Source organism: Myotis lucifugus, unplaced genomic scaffold (genome assembly GCF_000147115.1).
Source record: "Myotis lucifugus unplaced genomic scaffold, Myoluc2.0 scaffold_393, whole genome shotgun sequence".
Classification (NCBI taxonomy): Eukaryota; Metazoa; Chordata; class Mammalia; order Chiroptera; family Vespertilionidae; genus Myotis; species Myotis lucifugus.
This window is the reverse complement of record NW_005871441.1, coordinates 296,897-316,501: the sequence shown is the minus strand read 5'-3', so window position 1 is coordinate 316,501 and position 19,605 is coordinate 296,897. Positions and strand designations below refer to the sequence as shown.

At 37.3% G+C, this 19,605-nt stretch overlaps 1 protein-coding gene across 1 annotated transcript in view; it reads right to left on the bottom strand.

Moving 5' to 3' along the window:
- CTNNBL1 (catenin beta like 1) overlaps positions 1-19,605 on the bottom strand; it is a 169,537-nt gene that overhangs the window by 60,083 nt on the left and 89,849 nt on the right. The window lies entirely within an intron of this gene.

The following is a 19,605-nucleotide window of genomic DNA, read 5'->3' as shown; positions in this document are numbered from 1 at the left end:
CTGTAATATCATGAACAACTTTTTAAGGTCAGAATGATAAGCATAAAAGGTAATACATTAAAAATTCTATATGAAGCCATTACCTCAATTATGTGAAAAATATGCATTAAAAAACTGGCAAAAATAGATCAAAATGCTAACAGAAATTATTTCAAGGTAGTAGAATTATGGATCACTATTATTCCTTTTTCTTTCTTTGTAACGGCATATGGTATGTGAATTATATATGTATCAATATATAATTCACAAATCATACAATTCAACCACTTAAAATGTACAATCAAATGGATTTTAGTATACTAACTGCTATGTTCAACCATCACCAGTCAATTATAGAACATTTTCATTACCCTGACAGGAAATCCCCTACCCTTTAACTGTCACTCCCACTCCCCCAGCCCCCACCCCCATCTCATCCCAGCCCTAAGCAACCACTAATCTATTTTCTGTCTCTATGGATTTACTTATTCTGGACATTTTAAGTAAATGGTATCATAAAATATGTGGACTTTTGTGACTGGCTTCATTCACCTAGCATAATATTCTCAAGGTTCATCCAGGTTGTAGCATGTATCAGTGCTTCGTTCTTTTCTATGGCTGAATAATAGTTCATTGTATGGATATGCCACAATTTATCTAACCATTCATCCATTAATGGACCTTTGGGGTGCTTCTATCTTTTGGCTATTATGAATAATGCCACCAACATTTGTGTATAAGTTTTTGTATGGACATATGTTTTCATTTCTCTTGGGTGTATATATACCTAGGAGTGGAATTGCTGGAGTATATGGTTAATTCTATTTTAACCTTCTGAGGAACTATCAAACTGTTTTCCAAAGTGGCTGAACTATTTTACATTTCTACCAGTAATGTACAATGTTCTGATTTCATCACATCCATGACAACACATATCAACTGACTTTTTGGTTCTAGCCATCCTTGTGTGTGTGAAGTGGTATCTCATTGTGGTTTTGATTTGCAGTTCCCTCATAACTAATGATGTCAAGCATCTTTTCCTGTGCTTATTGGCCATTTGTATATCTTCTTTGGAGAAATGTCTATTCAGATCCTCTGCCTACTTTTTAATCAATTTAATCATCTTTATTACTGAGTTGTAAGAGTTCTTTATTCTGGATACAAGACCCTTAACTTATTTACAAATATATTTTTTTTCACTCTAGGAACTGTCCTTTCACTTTCTTGATAATGTCTTTGAAGCACAAAAGTTTTTTAATTTTGATGAAGTTCAAGTTACCTATTTTTTCTTTTGTTGCTCACGCTTTTCACATGTCAAATCTAATGTTATGAAAATTTATGTTTTCTCCAAAGAGTTAAATAGTTTTACTTCTTACATTTAGTCTGTGATTCATTTTGAGTTAATTTTTGTTTGTGGTGGGAGGTAAGGGTCCAACTTCATTCATTTACATGTGGCTATCCAATTGTCTGTTCCAGCACTATTGTTGAAGAGAATATTCTTTCCCTATTCAATGGTCTTGGTATTCTTGTTGAAGTCAGCTGGCCATGGACAAATAGCTTTATTTTTGAATTCTCAATTATATTCTATTAATTTATGCCAGTACCACAATGTCTTAATTACCACTACTTTGTAGTTTTTAAAATTGGGTGCTTTTCTTTTTCAATATGGTTTGGTAATTTCTGGTCCCCTGCAATTCAAAACTAATTGTAATATCAGCTTGTTAATTTCTACAATGGTCAATTGTGATTCTTATAGGGATTATGCTGAATTTTTAGATTACTTTGGGGAGTACTGTCAACTTAACAATATTACATCTTCTGGTCCATGAATATAAAATGCTTTTCTACTTATTTGATCTTCTTTAATCTCTTTCAACAATGTTTTATAGTTTTCAGAGCATAAATTTTATACTTCTTTTGTTAAATTTACTCCTTTGTATTTTATTCTTGATGCTATTATAAATGGAATTATTTTCTTAGTTTTACTTGTGGGTTGTTCATTGCAAGTGTATAGAGATACAATTGATTTTTGTATATTAACCTTATATCCTGCAACCTTGCTAAACTTGTTTATTAGTTTCAATAAGTTTTTAGTGGATTCCTTAGGATTTTCTATATATAAGATCATGTCATTCGCAAACAGAAGTAGTTCTACTTCTTCCAAAAAAGCTCCCTTCTATTCCTAGTTTAAGTCTTTTTATCACGAAAGGTGTTGGATTTTTGTCAAATGTTTTTTCTGCATCTTATTATTCCCTTTTTCTATTTTTCAGTATCTTTCATTTTTCCATAATGAACATTCAGTACTTTTTAGAATTAGAAAAGATAGGAGAGGAAACCAAGATGGCGGCATAGGTAAACACCGGAGTTTGCTGCCTCACACAACCACTTCAAAAATACAACTAAAAGACGGAACGGACGTCACCCAGAACCACAGGAAGGCTGGCTGAGGGGAAATTCTTCAACTAGAAGGAAGGAGAACAGCGTGCCGAGACTCAGAGGAGGCGCAGTGCGGAAAATACGAAGGTGCGGAGGTGCGCGCGGAGTGGGCTGGTGGCTGAGGGCATGGTTGTCGTTTTCAATCGGGATGGAGTCTCAGACTCTGAGCTCCAGTTCTGGGCGAGTCTCTAGGGACCCAGACTCAAACGGGAGAAGTGGGACTGTCTGGCATCGGTCGGAACGCGAGGGCAGCTTTCTCTCCGAGGTTTGCAGCGGTTACTCAGGGACTCTGAGAGGCAGAGCCTCTGAGAGCAGCCATAACTGCCCGCTCCGCCCTCCCTGTTGATCCCGTGCGACCCGCCCCGCCCAAGCCCTGCGCAGAGCCATTTGCAGGATAGCCTCAGGCAAAGGCTAGATTAGCAACTCCCCAGAGGACAGAAGTTTTCCCACTGCAGACACAGCTGATTCTCACAGCCAGTTGGCCTGGAGGTCAAATCCCCCTAGTATTAACTACAACAATCAAGGCTTAACTACAACAAGACTGCGCACAAATACCACTAGGGGGTGCACCAAGAAAGCATAAAAAAATGTGGAGACAAAGAAACAGGACAAAATTGTCAATGGAGGATATTGAGTACAGAACCACACTTTTAAGGTCCCTCAAGAACTGTCTAGAAGCCGCCGATAAACTTACTGAGATCTACAAGAAATCTAATGAGACCCTCGATGTTGTGATAAAGAACCAACTAGAAATTAAGCATACACTGACTGAAATAAAGAATATTATACAGACTCCCAACAGCAGACCAGAGGAGCACAAGAATCAAGTCAAAGATTTGAAATGCGAAGAAGCAAAAAACACCCAACTGGAAAAGGAAAATGAAAAAAGAATCCGAAAATACGAAGATAGTGTAAGGAGCCTCTGGGACAGCTTCAAGCGTACCAACATCAGAATTATAGGGGTGCCAGAAGATGAGAGTGAGCAAGATATTGAAAACCTATTTGAAGAAATAATGACAGAAAACTTACCCTTCCTGGTGAAAGAAATGGACTTACAACTCCAGGAAGCGCAGAGAACCCCAAACAAAAGGAATCCAAAGAGGACCACACCAAGACACATCATAATTAAAATGCCAAGAGCAAAAGACAAAGAGAGAATCTTAAAAGCAGCAAGAGAAAGAAACTCAGTTACCTACAAGGGAGTACCCATACGACTGTCAGCTGATTTCTCAACAAAAACTTTGCAGGCCAGAAGGGAGTGGCAAGAAATATTCAAAGTGATGAATGCCAAGAACCTACAATCAAGATTACTTTATCCAGCAAAGCTATCATTCAGAATTGAAGGTCAGATAAAGAGCTTCACAGATAAGGAAAAGCTAAAGGAGTTTATCACCACCAAACCAGTATTATATGAAATGCTGAAAGGTATCCTTTAAGAAGAGGAAGAAGAAGAAAAAAGTAAAGATACAAATTATGAACAACAAATATGCATCTATCAACAAGTGAATCTAAGAATCAAGTGAATAAATAATCTGATGAACAGAATGAACTGTTGATTATATTAGAATCAGGGACATAGAAAGGGAATGGACTGACTATTCTTGGGGGGGAAAAGGGTGTGGGAGATGCGGGAAGAGACTGGACAAAAATCGTGCACCTATGGATGAGGACAGTGGGTGGGGAGTGAGGGCGGAGGGTGGGGTGGGAACTGGAAGGAAGGGAGTTATGGGGGGAAAAAAGAGGAACAAATGTAATAATCTGAACAATAAAGATTTAATAAAAAAAAGAAAAGATAAACTATTTTCAAGAAAAAACAAAGGCAATTCCCCCACCCACCCACCCACCCCTGAATCCATAGGTCACAGAATAATCCTGCCACTGGCTACTACTCTTAGAGATACTTCTCAAAGGATTATCATTTTCCATAACCTTACACTGTTTTCTTTAACACTCTATGAGGTAGAAGGCAGTAAGTCAGTCATTTCATATTTTAGTATAGCTGGTAAATCAACCAACCAAGCCAATAGTCAATGTTTACTGAGCCCCTACTCAATATTGTGGTGAGCACAAGAGAAAAACAAAAATTAAGACATGGCTGCTGCTTTCAAAAACATTTAATCTACAAATATTGAATGGATACCTCTTTTGGGAATAGGACATATCAAGTCCCAGTTCTCATGAGCTTAATTCTTACTGCAGGAAACAAATGGAAAATCAAGATATTGATAGTGGTTAAGTGTCATGGAAATAAAGCAATGTGAAAGAATGACTGGAGAGGATTTTTAATTTAGGTAATTAAAGAAGGCCTCTTAACAGGTAACATTTGTATTGAGATCTGAGTGATGTGATGAGATGAATTTGTCATACATATTTTAGGGGCAAAACATTAAAAGCAGAAGGAACAGCCAATACAAACATCCTAAGGCAGAAATAAGCTGGCATGGCAAAAAAACAACAACACACCAAAAACACACAAAACAACAACACTCAAAAGGCTGGAAGCTTGAAGAATACCAAGGAGCAGTGTTCTGCTTAGATCAGAGACAGAAACATGGGCCATGCCTTCTAGTCTTGTAGGACACAAGACAGCCTCCGACAAAAGAACTGATTCTAGGAGCTAAGAGACACTTGTACATGTTTGTTCTGAGACTATTATGTGTTCTGAGGGAGGGAGGGAGGGAGGGAGGGAGAGAGGGAGGGAGGAAGAGAGGGAGGGAGGGAAGGAGAGGGAGGGAGAGAGAGAATTTGGGGGAATATGGGGAAAGACATACATATGCAAATATTTGAAAAGAGGTGAGAAAGTAAAAGGAGTAAGAGGCTACTCATTAGTAAAGATAAGAGAGTCCATCAGCTTGAAAGAAAAGCCAGGGTAAAATTTTTTAAAATTATTATTTTTAATAATATTGCTAATGTAGATGGTCAGCTGGAGTGCTGGGGAGTCTCTCCCATTGGCCAAGATGGCACAGGGGGAGGTTCTTACACCAAGTGTGCAAAAAGATGAATGGGTAGAACCCGAGTATACCAAAAGCTAGAAAGATGGATAGGGCCCCAGCATGCCAATATGGATAATTTAATCATATTTTTAGGGTGTTAAAAAACCAATGGTAATGAAGAGACTAAAGATAAAAAAAGGCGGGGGGACAACTAATTGATAGAACTAGGCAACTGGTCAGTCAGGCAATGGAAGGCAAGCCTGGTAAAAAAGGTGGTAGTAACATAATCCAAAGATTCAATTTGGATTTCTTACATGAAAGCCAAAGAAAAGGAATCAGAAATAACATCCCTTTGAATAGTCTTTAGTAGAGGAAGCACTATGAAAACGCTGCACTATTAAAGTGTTAACAGTGCAATCCTGGGTCAGACAAGCCAGTCAGGATTGAGTCTCAATGAGTGAAGGAAGGAGAGTAGGTAAAAAGCTTTCCAACAGTACCTGTTGGTGGCAAGACCATCCTTATTTACCTGAGACGGTTCCATTTTTACCACTCAAAGTGCCACATCCCAGGAAACCCCTCAGTTCTAGGCAAACTGAGACAGTTCAGTCATCCCACTTGGTGCCAACCTCAAACACCAAGATGTATTGTGACTATTCCTACCCTTATTCCCCTTGCTGTGGGACCAATCAAAGCAATCCATAGATACTCACTTATGACATTCAATCCAACTTCTGAGTTTAAAAGAAAAAAGAGGCTACTGCTAAGTACCTGCCTTCGTGCAACAGGCACTACACTAGCGGTTGAGAATTATAAGCTCCCTGTCTTTAAGCAATTAAAGGACAGATAAATAAAAATAATTTCAAAAGCTTGAAGCAGTGAAAATTAAGTCCAAGGAGGTGGGAGGTGGAGATAGTTAACTTTATCAGGGAGAAGTTAGTGAATGTGTCCAAATGGAAGGTGATATCTGAACTGAGTCTGAAGAATGAGTATTTGCCAGGCAGAGAAGAGAGAGCAATGACATTGGTGGCAGTAGTGGGTAAACAGCATCTGCAAAAAGTACAGAAGGCCTGTAAGAGCATGCCACCTGAGGGAACTAGAAGTCATTTTGAATGAAAACTGGTGGAAGACGACTGAGGCGGTGGGCAGGAACTAGATGTGCTACCAGGAACCTGGGCTCCAAGCCACACATGTTGAGAAGCCATGAGATGTTTAAGAAAAGGAGGGCATTAGATAGATACATTTCAGATAGCTTTATCTGGCTGCAGTGTGATAAAGGGATGTAGAGCTTTGGGTAGGGAGGACAGTAACAACAGGGTAAATGAAAAATGACAAAGGGCCCAGCCAGCGTGGCTCAGTGGTTGAGCATCGACACATGAAAAAAGTCACTGGTTCGATTCCCAGTCAGGGCACATGCCCTGGTTTCGGGCTTGATCCCCACCCAGTAGGGGGCATGCAGGAAAAAGCTGACCAATGATTTTTCTCTCTCATTGATGTTTCTATTTCTTTTTCCCTCTCACTTCACCTCTCTCTAAAGATCAATGAAAACATATTTAAAACAATGACAAAGGTTCTGACAAAGGTCGGGGTATAAAAAAGGCATATTTGTGAAACATAAAGTCTTAAATATCAGGAGCAGAGTAAACAGGCTCCAAATTCAGCAGGTTCGGTTTTTTGCATCAAGATGAAATTCTAAGAGAAAACTAGACAAAAATATTTATTTGCTTTTACTGCAGCTGGACTTTAGCAATCTACTTTATAAACTTGAATTTACAAAGGTTATGACTAGGACAGATAATCATGTAAGCAGAAATTAGGAAACTAAGTTACAATATCCTTATTGTTTAGACACTCAGGAAAAGGCCTCTTGAAATGAATAACGGCCATGTAACAGGGCACCTTCAGTTACCATTCAGCATACATTCAAACCATTTCAAAAATAACATGCAATTGTTTGAAATCCTGAAGGCAAAGAACTCTGGTTTAGTCAAGTCTTTTTTTCTTGCCTAAGCAAATTTAACAAACAAAAGATTTTAAAAGCAAAACCCTTCTTCAGATAGGCAGTGTAAGACACGTTTAAAGGGGGGCAGTAATTGCATATTGATCACCATTTAGGCAAGCTGCATGGAGGTGAACTTTGGAATATTCATTGGGCTTAAATTCAGGCTTTTAGCAATCAATAGCTGTTTGGCCTGACTTTCTTGGGTTGACTTTATTTGAAATATTTATTCTGCTGGAGGACAAGTAGTTTATCTTAGTCTTGTCTGGGTTCATCAGGTTGTCGATCATGCCAGGACCAATGTGAATGCAAAAGCCTCCATAAATGTGGATGGTTGTGGGAAATAACTGGGAGCCATCTACTGCTCCCTATTCTGATAAAGTGAACCTTCTGATGATGTGGAGGGGTGGGAGAGGGAAGTTAGCTTATTCTTCTATATTATACAAAAAACACTTTTGCAATGAACATGCATTCTGAGTGTAATTTTTTGTTCATTTGTTCTTTTATCAAATATTTACGAGGTACTTAACATGTGCCAGATATTAAGTTGAGGATGTAGAGACAGCCACAGCTCACACTTCTGAGGAGCTCAGTTCACAGGGGAGACAGATATGCAGACAATAAATATGCTGAGAGTAGCTAAGTATTACAGTGAGGTGTATAAAAAGTAGAATGTGAATACTGGAAGGGGGGCTGACTATCTCTGAGTCAAGGAGGCCTCATAAGGAGATGATGCCTGAACCATGCTTCACTGAATGTCTTTCCTGTACAAGCAAAAAAGAAAAAGGTATTTCAAGCAAAAGGAAACAACTGCACATGCAAAGACACGAATAAGCATGGAACATTCAGGGAAGTGGTGCATGGTACTACTTGAATAGAAAGAGCAAGAGGGCAGCAACAAAGCATGGAACCTGCTGATCTTGTGTATTGGAAAGATTACACTTGCCACAGTGAGTTGAGTTGGACAATATTGGGGTGGGGAGGGATCCCAGGGAAGCAGAAGAAAGGGAGAACATATATAAGAGGCAGAGAGACTGGTAAAAAAAAGGCAAAGTGATAGTAGACTAGGAATGAAAAGTACTGAGTTCAGATTGAACCTGAGGTGCCTATGAGACATGACAACAATGTCCAACTTTTTCTTATGAGTCTGAAGTCTAAGAATGAGATTAAAAATAGGGGGAAATTTGGAAGAATCATTAAATTTATGGGGAGTAACTGAATCAATGGTATGAATAAGACCACTCTAAAAGGGTACAGAAAACATGTACAAAAGAGGAATGGAACCCTGGAGGAAACTTATTTGAAGGACAAAAGACACAGTGAAGCATAAACTAATCCTGACAAGAAACTTGATAATGCCATAAGATCATTTTTGCTTGCTTTCCAATGTACATGATAAAGTTCACTGCCTTTTAGCTTCCAAAATATAAGATCACTTTCTAGGATCCAGGATTTCTATGAATTAAGTAAGATAGCTTCAAACTACAGTGCCTAAAGAACACAGGTGCTCTGAGAGATGCTAAGGGATATTCCACCATTAAATAGAATAATGGTGGTCTTCTATGTTGCCGGACACAATTTTTCAATTTTTAATTTCTATTCCCATCCATTTTTTAAAAACTGCTGGTACCAATTACTACTTGACTTATCTATGCCAGGAAACAAAACAAGTATGTATAAAACAGAGGTTAAATTTTTTGTTTCTAGGGCTAGATATGCAGAAAAAACACTCATAGCATGGCTAAGTCAACAGTAAAGTAAGATAAACAATCAATGACCAAAAATAAAGAACTCTAGAGAGCACGGGTTGGCAAACTTTATGTAAAAGGCCAAAGTATTTTAGAATTCACAGGCCATACAGTCTCTGTGGCACCTTTCTCTTTGTGTGTGTAAGTTTTTATACAAGGGTGGGCAAAAGTAGGCTTACATTTGTAGTCTCGTATTATTATTAATTATTGTATTATTTATTTGTATTATAGTTATCCACCCTATATATGAATTAAAACCTTTAAGATATAAAAACCATTCTTAGCTTGCAGGCCATAGAGAAGCAGGACTCAGCCAGATTTGGCCCACAGGCCTTAGATGGTTTCTAGGCCTTTATTAGTTGCCAACCCCTAATAAAGAGGATAAACAAAGCCCAAATTAGGTTATTTAAAAAGACCAATAAAATTTAGAAATCTTTACCAACAGTGATCGAGAAAAAAAGAAAAGGAACAAATAAGCAATAATGGAAATGAATAGAAGGAGAGAAAACTACAGATACAGCGAACATTAAGAACAACTGCCAAAACTTGAAAAAAAGAGGAGACAGACAAATTCCTAGGAATACTGGTATGTAAATTTCCCTACTTGATTCAAGAAAAATGAAGATTTTCTAAATGGATCTATAACCATTCAAAAACCAGAATCAATACTTAAAAATCTCCTCTTAAAGAAAATGCACTATTAAGTTCTACCAAACATTCAAGAGGGAAATAATTCCAGTTTTACCCAAACTCCTAAAGAAAACAGAAAAATAAGGAACACTATTCAATTAATTTAATAAAGCTTACAAACAAACAAATAAAATGCTCTGATACCAAAATCTTTTAGAAAGTAAAATTACAGGCCAATCTCATGCCTAAATATAGATATAAAATTTATAAATAAAATACAGAATCCTAGAAAACATATAAAAAGATGGGCTTATCCCAGGAATGCAAGGTTAATTCAACATCAGAAAATCCATTAATGCAATTTTCACTTAAAAAACATCTCAATAAATACATAAAAAGCATTTGATAATATGATAGATTAAGTCTATGATATGAGAAAGAGAAAAAATGTTCTTAATCTGATAAGTGCTATCAACAAAAATTTTGCATTCCTTTCACACCAGGGGAAGACAAGTTTGCCCTTTAACATTACTCCTATTCAATACTGCACTAGAGGCCATTGCTAGTAAAATTTAAACATATGCAAATTAACAAATTATTAAAATGAAATGTGACAAAAAGTAATCTAGTTCCCAACTATTCCCTAAAAGAGGCATATAACTGATATTTGCTACTAAAAGTTTAACAACTAGCTCTCCAGCATAAAAGTGCTGATTTGTTGTTTGCCAATTTACATGGTGTAAATACTCCCACCATAACTGATTTCAAGTTACCAACATGATATTACTAAACACAGTACTGGAAAGAGATGTGTACAATCAGCTCTCATGAGTTATATGAGCCAGCTCAAACACATCACTGCTTATACATCCCTCCTCCCAACACAGACATCAGAGTTGGCCATGTGACTTTTTATGGCCAATAAAATGTGAGTGTAAGTAATATATGTGTTTTTAGAGGGGACGTTTTAATACTCAGCGAATCATTTAGTCTTCTTTCTCTGCCATGAGGGAGGCATGTCTCATTAAATACTGCTCCTTCAGCCTGAATCCCAAAATAAGATATGGAGCAGAGCTTCAGGTGGCCAGTGATGAATGCACCAGGAGTAAAAACTAAACATTTGTCATTGAAAGTCCTTTAGATGTTGGGGGTGTTATCTCAACAAAACCCGACTGACACATTACATAGCAAAGTTGCTTAATAAAAGATCAATACACAAAAGTTAGTTGCATTACTATTCATCAGCAATAAATAGTCAGAAAAATAGTTTAGAAAGTATTTTTAGAAGTATGTAATATATTGCTGGACTTCCACTTTGGGGCTAATGGATTTATATCCCCTCCTTTTCCTAAAAAAATGAACAAACAGGAGGACAAAAGATACAAAACAATAATTTTCAGACACCTAGCATCAGACAGCACAGTACAGTGATTCCAGGGAGAGGGAAACACATGAAATGGGCTCAATTGCTTGAAGAGAGTTTCTAGGCTCAGGACAGGGGAGAGCCTGGGGAGACCAAGGTGGCCATTTGCACAGGACAGAGTACCAGAACCAAGAGCTGCACAGAGGGTCCCCTTCAAGTGGTCAGTTGAATACTGGTTAGAACATGCATGTGAGGAAACTAAGGCTGAAAGAAGGGGAAACAATCCCTAGAGCTCACTGAGGGCTAAGAATGTTTTGTGTTCCCAGCAGTTGCAGTGGGAAAACCTTGTGAACTCTGTTTGTCAGGGAGAGTACTCAATAGGGTATTGCTTCAGTCATGGGGCAAAATTGGCCATAGACTCAATTTGGAACTCAAAACTAGTTCAAACTAGTTTAACTACATCTTGGAACAAATCTCAATAATATTTACAAGGATACAAAAAAAAATCCAGCATCCAAGATAAAATTAATAATAACTGAATTTCAGTAAAAAATTATCAGGCATTCAATGGGGGAGGAAAATATTACCCATAAAGAAGGAAACAAATCATTAGTAAAAATAACATGGATGACAGAAGATAAGAACATTAAAACCGTTATTACAACCACATTTGATATGTTCAAGAAGGTAAAGAAAAGCTTCATTCAGCATGTTAACTGGAAACCGGGAATATATAAAAAGACCCAAGTTGAACATCTCGAGAAGAAAAACATAATGTTCTGATGAAAAATACACGGAGTGAAATTAATTGCAGATTACACATTGCAGAAGAAAAGAGTGAGTTTGAATATACAACAATAGAAACAGAAAGAAAAAAGGCTGAAGAAAATTAATAGATCACCCGTAAGCTATGGTTGGACAATTTCAAACAGCCTCATACATATGTAATTGAAATTCCTGGAAGGAGGATGGGGGCAGAAAATATATTTGAAAATTTTCCACATATGATGAAAACTATAAACCTACAGATCCAAGAAGCTCAATAACAAACCCCAAACATAATAGACATGAAGATAACTACATCAGGTATCACATCATAAAACTATTCAAAATCAATAATAAAGAGAAAATTCCAAAAACATCTGGGGAAAAGGGGGACATATTACATACGGGAGAACAAATATAAAAGTAACAGCAGACTTCTCATTGCAAACTAAGCAATCCAGATGACAGTGGAGTAACACTCAAAGAATAATGAAAGGGGGAAAAACCCCTATCAACCTAGAATGCTGTACCTGGTAAAAATATTGTTCAAAGATGAAGGCAAATTCTTTTTCAGACACAAACAAGCTGACAGAAGTCATCACCAATTTCATACAAGACAAGCTGACAAATTTCATACAAGAAATGTTGAAGGGAATAATTTGGGAAGAAGAAAACTGATACCAGATGGAAATCTGAATCTACACAAAGGCGTGAAGAGCACTGGCAATGGCAAATATCTAGGTCCACATAAAAAAACTTTTTCTTAAAAGAAATATTTAAAAGTTAACTCACCACTTAAACAAAAAGAACAATAGATAAAGAGATTTATAACATACATAAAAGTAAAATGTATGACAACTGCAACACAAAGACCAGCAAGGAGAAATGGAAATTTATTGTTGTGAGGTTCTTACACTATAGATGAAATGGTATAATACTACTTGAAGACAGACTGTTATAAGTTAAAGACGCATGCTATAAGCCTTAAAACAACCACTAAAAAGTCAAAGAGAAAGAGCTGAATAAGTCCCCTAAGAAATAAACATGGAATAAAAAATATTGTGAAACTCATCAAATTGTATACTTTAACACTGGAATGATGACTAGCAATGAAGCCTGATGGAAGGACTCAGACAGGTCCAACACCATATCCTACCAGGTTACCTTGCTTCAGTATAATCTGCCTTCTCAGCCATAGCATTTCCTCATTTATGAAGAGGTAACACCAGCCTAGAGAGACGTTGGATTATTTGTGTTTTTGAAGCATTTTTCTGGTTCTTAGAGAACAGGTGCAAACTACTATACTCATCTAAGAGAGAATGCTAATATTCAGTAAGTGGGGAAAGGGATGCTTGTTGGACAAACAACAAGCAAGATCTACGTGTGCAGCTTGGAGCACAGACTGTATAGAGCCCCATCAGGAAGCACAGCTGACTTCTAAAAGATTTGCATTATTATTCTGCTTTTGCAGTGGAATCCTGAAAACTGCATGTCAGAATAAAAGGCTCTAGCTCTTAAAAACAATAACAACAAAACCCTGTAAAGAACCACAAGAATAAAAATGCAATAGAGTTTGTACCTTCATATGTTCATTATGAGCAAAACCACTACAGAAGGTAAAATCCAAGGGAATGAAATGTCAAGGTTAAAAAAAAAATCCCCAGCTCTAGCCGGTTTGGCTCAGTGGATAGAGCATCAGTCTGTGGACCAAAAGGGGCCAGGTTCGATTCCGGCAACCTTGGTTGCAGGCTCCTCCCCAGCCAGGACTCTGGACAGGGCTCCTGGAGGAGGCAACCAATCAATGTGTTTCTCTCACATCGATGTTTTTTGTCTTTCCCTCTCTCTTCCACTCTCCCTAAAAATCAATGGAAAAATATCCTCAGGTGAGGATTAAAAAAAAAACACATGAAAATTCCCCAGTCTGCACTACCTACCTATGTTGTGGTACAAGCTCATAGCCCAGAATTGGGCCTGCAAACTTACTTTGCAGATGGTATCCCATACTATTTTATTTGTTTCCTTTGTCAGAGACACTTTTCTTTAGCTCAAAGAAAATCTTACTGAAAACCCTCAGAGGAAAAAAAAAATTGGTGGTTCCTGAAATGAATGTGTCTATGTACCCCTCTCCCCCTCTCCCTTTTGCCTATACAGTTAATAACCAAGATAGGTTCACTGTATTTCTGCTATACAATCCCAAGCTGCATTTGTACATATCCCTTGGGACCAAGGTGGTCTCTTCTCTTTCTAACTGGAACAGGGTTTTACAACAGAAGTAATAAGTTTCATGTCAACATTTCAAGGAAACTGACAATGTAATTCTTGTGTCTCCCACTGGCTTTGTTTCTTAAAGAACAATGAACCATTTGATACAAGGACATACAGTTAAAAAGTGCTTTGTGGTGGCAAGAAGTAAATTATGTGGAGAACAGGCTATAATTAAACCTGATATATTGGAATCTTGTATTTGCAGCAGCCATGTTACCAGAGAGACATCTGTTACCAGGAACATGGAAATGGCAAACGAGTCTAAATCCAGGGGACAATGAGGGCATTTTGGTAGCTCAGCCCTCATTTCCTGCTAAATGCTAAAATGGCCATTCTCCTATAACAGCAATTTTCAACCTTTTTCATCTCATAAATTACTAAATTCTGTGGCACACCAGAAATGTATTTTTTGACAATCTGACAAAAATAAGATATCTCAGCTTCATTCACACCAGACAGCTATTGTTGTGTTGGCTATTGTCATTTTTATTTGACCATCTAAGGGAAAAGAGGTCAGTGCCCCTGACTAATCAGGTATTACATGTTTTAAAATTTCTTGCAGCAAACTAGTTGAGAGTTGCTACCCTGTAAGTATAATTTAGTCTTATTTCTATGAATTGTACTCTCTGAATCTAATCACTGTTAAACTGCACAGTAAATTGTGACTTTCTTAAATTTTATTTTTCTCTCAGCTAACCCGGACTACAAAACCACCACCTGATTTATAGTCATATCTTAACTGTTCTGCTGCTGGCCAAGGGCCATCCAAACACACTCTCTGTACCCTAAGTCTTGACTCTCAAATCAAAAGAATTAGGTCAACCTCCCTGACACATAAGGAGCAGTACTTTCTCCATCAGAAACTCCGGTTCTCTCTTCCTTTCAGTATATAGCCCTACACTGACCAAAAGATTCTGCACCTCCCATTCTCACCTCATCTTTTCCCTTTCTTTGTTGAAACACTATGGTCAAATAAATAATTCCCATTTTGGAGGTTCCTATACTCTAGGATGGGTACCTACTAATTTTTTCATAGCATGAGTTCCATTTCTAAATTGCACCTCAACAATCTTTTCTTTTTCCCCCAAATGTCTTCATCTGTCCTTTGGCAGAGAGAGAAAAAAAAACAAAACAAAACACAATAGCTTTTTCCCTTTTATTGATTCTGTCAAACACTGTGAAATCCAGACACTCTTAACACAGGAATGAAAAAAGTCACCTGACAACTAAACTAACACCTAGGTGGCAGGGTAAACAGAGGGGAAAGGCTGTGAAGTAAGGGCACAGAAGTACTAGGCCCCCAAACAGGCCCCAGAAACAAAAGCTGAGAGACTACAAATCCATGAAGGACTTCTTTGAACCCTGAGTGCAAAGGTTACACAGAAGACATTAAAACCTAAACCATAGCCCTGAAATACCTAGGAGGATCATGGAGGCAGAGAGCTAAGAGGTTCACGTGTCCCAAAGGGAAATAAACCGAAGTGTGGCCACTTGGTTGGCTGCTGTTCCACAGCCTAGCGTGGGCACAGACCAAATAGGGCAGTGAGCCCAGGACTAGAGCCGATGCCTGATCTTCCCCCGAGCCTAGAAGATCACAGTCAGCCTATGACCTGTTTTGTGTTCTTCATGCATTAAAAAGTTTGACAGGAAAAAACAGGACTAAATATCTTCAGACAAGAGATTGAGTTCTCAGCTTTATGGCTTTTAATAAGTCACTCCTCATTCTTTAAGTCTATCTATAAGATTTGCCAGAAATTCTATGACTCAATGATTCTAAACAGCAAAAATGTTTCTCAGATTTTCCTCAGAAAATATGTACTGGGTAGCTAACGTGTATATGTTGCTAGGTACAGAGATACAAGAGGAAGAAAAGCTGATCTCTGCTCTCAAGAGTCTTACAGTATAGTCAGAGACAAACAGATGTTTACCACAGAGATAAGCAAAAGATGCTAGAACCTAATCCTCAAAATTTAGGAGTGGTGAAATAAGGATAGGACTAGGGGAAGTGACATACGGGCAGAGGCTTTTTAAAGAAGTTTAGCCTAAACATTAAGGGTGAGTCACCCCGAGGAAATAACGAAATGTGTTCAGGAATCTAAATTAGTTTAGTATAGAGAGTAGAATGTGAACATGTGGAAAAGGGAGAAGAGAAGACCATAGGAGAACTAGGCAGAGCTCAGATGCTGAAGGGACATGATACCACGTCAAATGTTCATAGACAAAGAAGTAAAGTCATTTTTTTAAAAAGTCAATTTCACTAACAGAAAAGAAATAGGAAGAATAATTTCCATAGTTCCACAGAAAAAGGAAAATGAGGAAAGAACTAAAATACAAGGCAAACAAAATAAAACCATCAAGGAAACCATTGGAACAAAATAAACTGACAAGAAAAAGGCCAAACATAAGAAACACATTATATTCAAATGTCCATGGAATAATTACAAAAAATAACCATCTATAAGACCACGAAGTCTCAAATTCAGAAAAGTAGGTATTTTTCAGCCTATATTTTGTTAATATAACAAGAAAACAATACTTTACCACTTGAAAATATGTGATGAAGCTGAGCAATTGTAAGAGAACATTTTTAACCTTAAATATCTTTATTTTTAAATAAGAGAATTATTTTGAAAAGCATTAGCTGTTCAACTCAGAGCTTTTTTAAAAAAGGAAACACAGTAAGTGAAAAGTAGAAAGAAAAGGAAAAACATAGAAAAGAAAGGCAGAGGAAAAAAAAAAAAAGCCTGAAAAGGCAAAAAGTACACAAATATACCACCAAACCAAAAGCTAAAACAATCCCAATCCCAATCACTTGTCACAAATCTGAATGAGAAAAAAGGCAGAGAAATTTAAATACATAACATTGGCAATTATAAAAGGGACAAAAGAAAACAAAAAGAGAAAATGAAATAAAAGAAATGGAAAAGAATTATAATACAAGGACAATTTATATTAATAAACTTGAAAGTCTGTATGAAATTGAAAAATTTCTAGAAAACTATAAAATATCAAATTATCTTAAGAAAAATTAGAACACAGATAAAATAAATAAAAACCTAAATAAATGATGAAATATATCATGTCCATGGATTGGAAAACAATATTACAAAGATGTCCATTCTTCCCCAAATAATCTATAGATTCAATGCAATTCCAATAAAAATCCCAGCAGTGTTTTTCTAGAAATTGACCAGCTGGATAGAAAAACTAAGGAATTAGAATAGTTAAACCAATCTTTAAAAAATATTGTAAGATGACCCATGCCACATGATTTCAAGACTTACCTATAAAGCTATAATATCATAACAGTATGGTGATGGCAAAAAGACAGACACATAAATAAATAGAGAACAAAAAGAACAGAAATAGACCCACAAAGATCTATGATAAATTGATAGCTGACAAAGGTATAAAAGCATTTCATGGAACATGGATAATCTTTGCAATAAATAATGCCAGAACTGGATACCTATAAACTAAAAGAATAAATAAAACTATAGTAGGTAGGTAGATAGGCATAGGCAGAGTAGGCCAGGTACTGAAGGTCACCAGGGTGGAAAGCACTGGGCACCTAGCAATGGGCAAAATTGGGCTGGGACCTCACCCCCAGGGTGACCTTTCCGCCCCTCGCATATTTCTGGTCATGCAGTTTGGGTCCCCTGACATATCATATTGCTAGTCATGTGGTAGACCCCCTTAAAGGAGGAACAAGGCTGAAAACAAGGCTCATGTGTCTCAGACAAGGACAAAAGATGACCGATAAGTCAGCCTAAAGAAGTAGTAGTTAGCCCCTCCCACCTAGCCCCCCTGCTAGAGGAGGAACTCTTGCAAACATCCCAGGACAGTACTTAGAGCCACTTGCTGGATTCTTTTATTTCCCATGTACTTTCTCTTTGCTTGCTGAATAAACTTTCTCCTTCGATTTGAGTTCCTTAGCTCTGAATTCTTCTCTTAGCCAAACTCAAGTACTGATGTCTAACATCTGCCACTAACAAAACCAAGAACCTCAACTCATACCTCACAAAAATGAACTTAAAATGGATCATAGACAAAAAAATATAAAACCTAAAACTGAGACATTCTAGAAGAAAACATAGAAGAAATGCTTTGACACCTTGGGTTAGGCAAACAGAGTTTATATATAATACCAAAGGCACAATTCATAAAACAAAAATTTATAAATTAGACTTCCTCGAAGTCAAACTTTTGCTCTTTAAAAGACACTAAAAATAAAAAGGCAATCCACACCCTAGGATAAAAATATTTCCAAAATGTGTACCTGACAAAGATTTATGTCTAGAATAAACCACACATAAAACTCAATAAGACAACACAAATAAAAATATAGACAAAAGATTTTAACATAAGTTTGACTTTAGTAAAAGATGTAAGAAAGGTCAATGTATATATGAAAAGATGCTCAACATCACTAGTTATCAGGTATATACAAATTAAAACTACAATACACACTCATTCAAATGGCTAAAATTAAAGTCTGACAATGGCAAGTATTGAAGAGGATATGGAGCAATTAGAATTCTCATGACTTGCTAGTAGAAATATGAAATAATACAATCACTTTGGAAAACAGCTTGGTAGTTCCTAATAGTAAACTTACATTAGAAACAATCCAAATGTCCTTGAACAGGTTAATAAACAAATGGATATAATGGAATGCAGAAATATAATAGAATACTATCAAGCACAAAAAAGAAACAAACTACTGATATATGCAAAATGAACGAGTCTCAAAAACAATTTGAGTGAAATAAGTTAAAAAAACACACACACGTACTGTATAATTCTATCTATATGAAATTCTAGAATGACAGTGGTTGCCTGGGGCCAGACATGAACTGGTAGGAACTAAGTGCAAAAGGGATCAAGTGAATTTTGATAAAAACTATCTATATATGCATGTTTAATATGGTAGCCACTAGTCACATGTAGTTATTGAGCATCTAAATGAGGCTAATAAAACTAAGGAGCTAAAATTTAAATTTAATTTAAGTAAATTTAAGCTTAAATTTAAAAATTGATACTTAATTCAGTAATTGGGACACATTGTTTGAAGAAATTTAGGTATAGAAATCTACTTTTTCAATTGTAAATTTTATGGAATCCTATATAATAAAAGAGAAACATGTAAATTGACTGTCCCTCTGCTACGCTCACCAGCCAATCAGGAGTGAGTATGCAAATTAACCCAACAAAGATGACGTGTTAATTTGCATACATAGTCGCCAGGCGGAGAGCAGAGCGGGAGAGCCGGCGGCTTGGGGGGATGTGGCTCCCTCGGTTGCTCCCCCCAAGCCGCCGGGTGGAGAGCAGAGCAGGTGAGCTGGCGGAGAGTGGAGCGGCTTGGGGAACTTAGCTCCCCAAGCCGCCAGACAGAGAGCAGAGAGGGAGAGCTGACAGCTTGGAGGACTTGGCAGAGTGGGAGGCCATGGGATGGAGACAGAGCAGGAAGGGAAAACCAAGAGCGTGGGG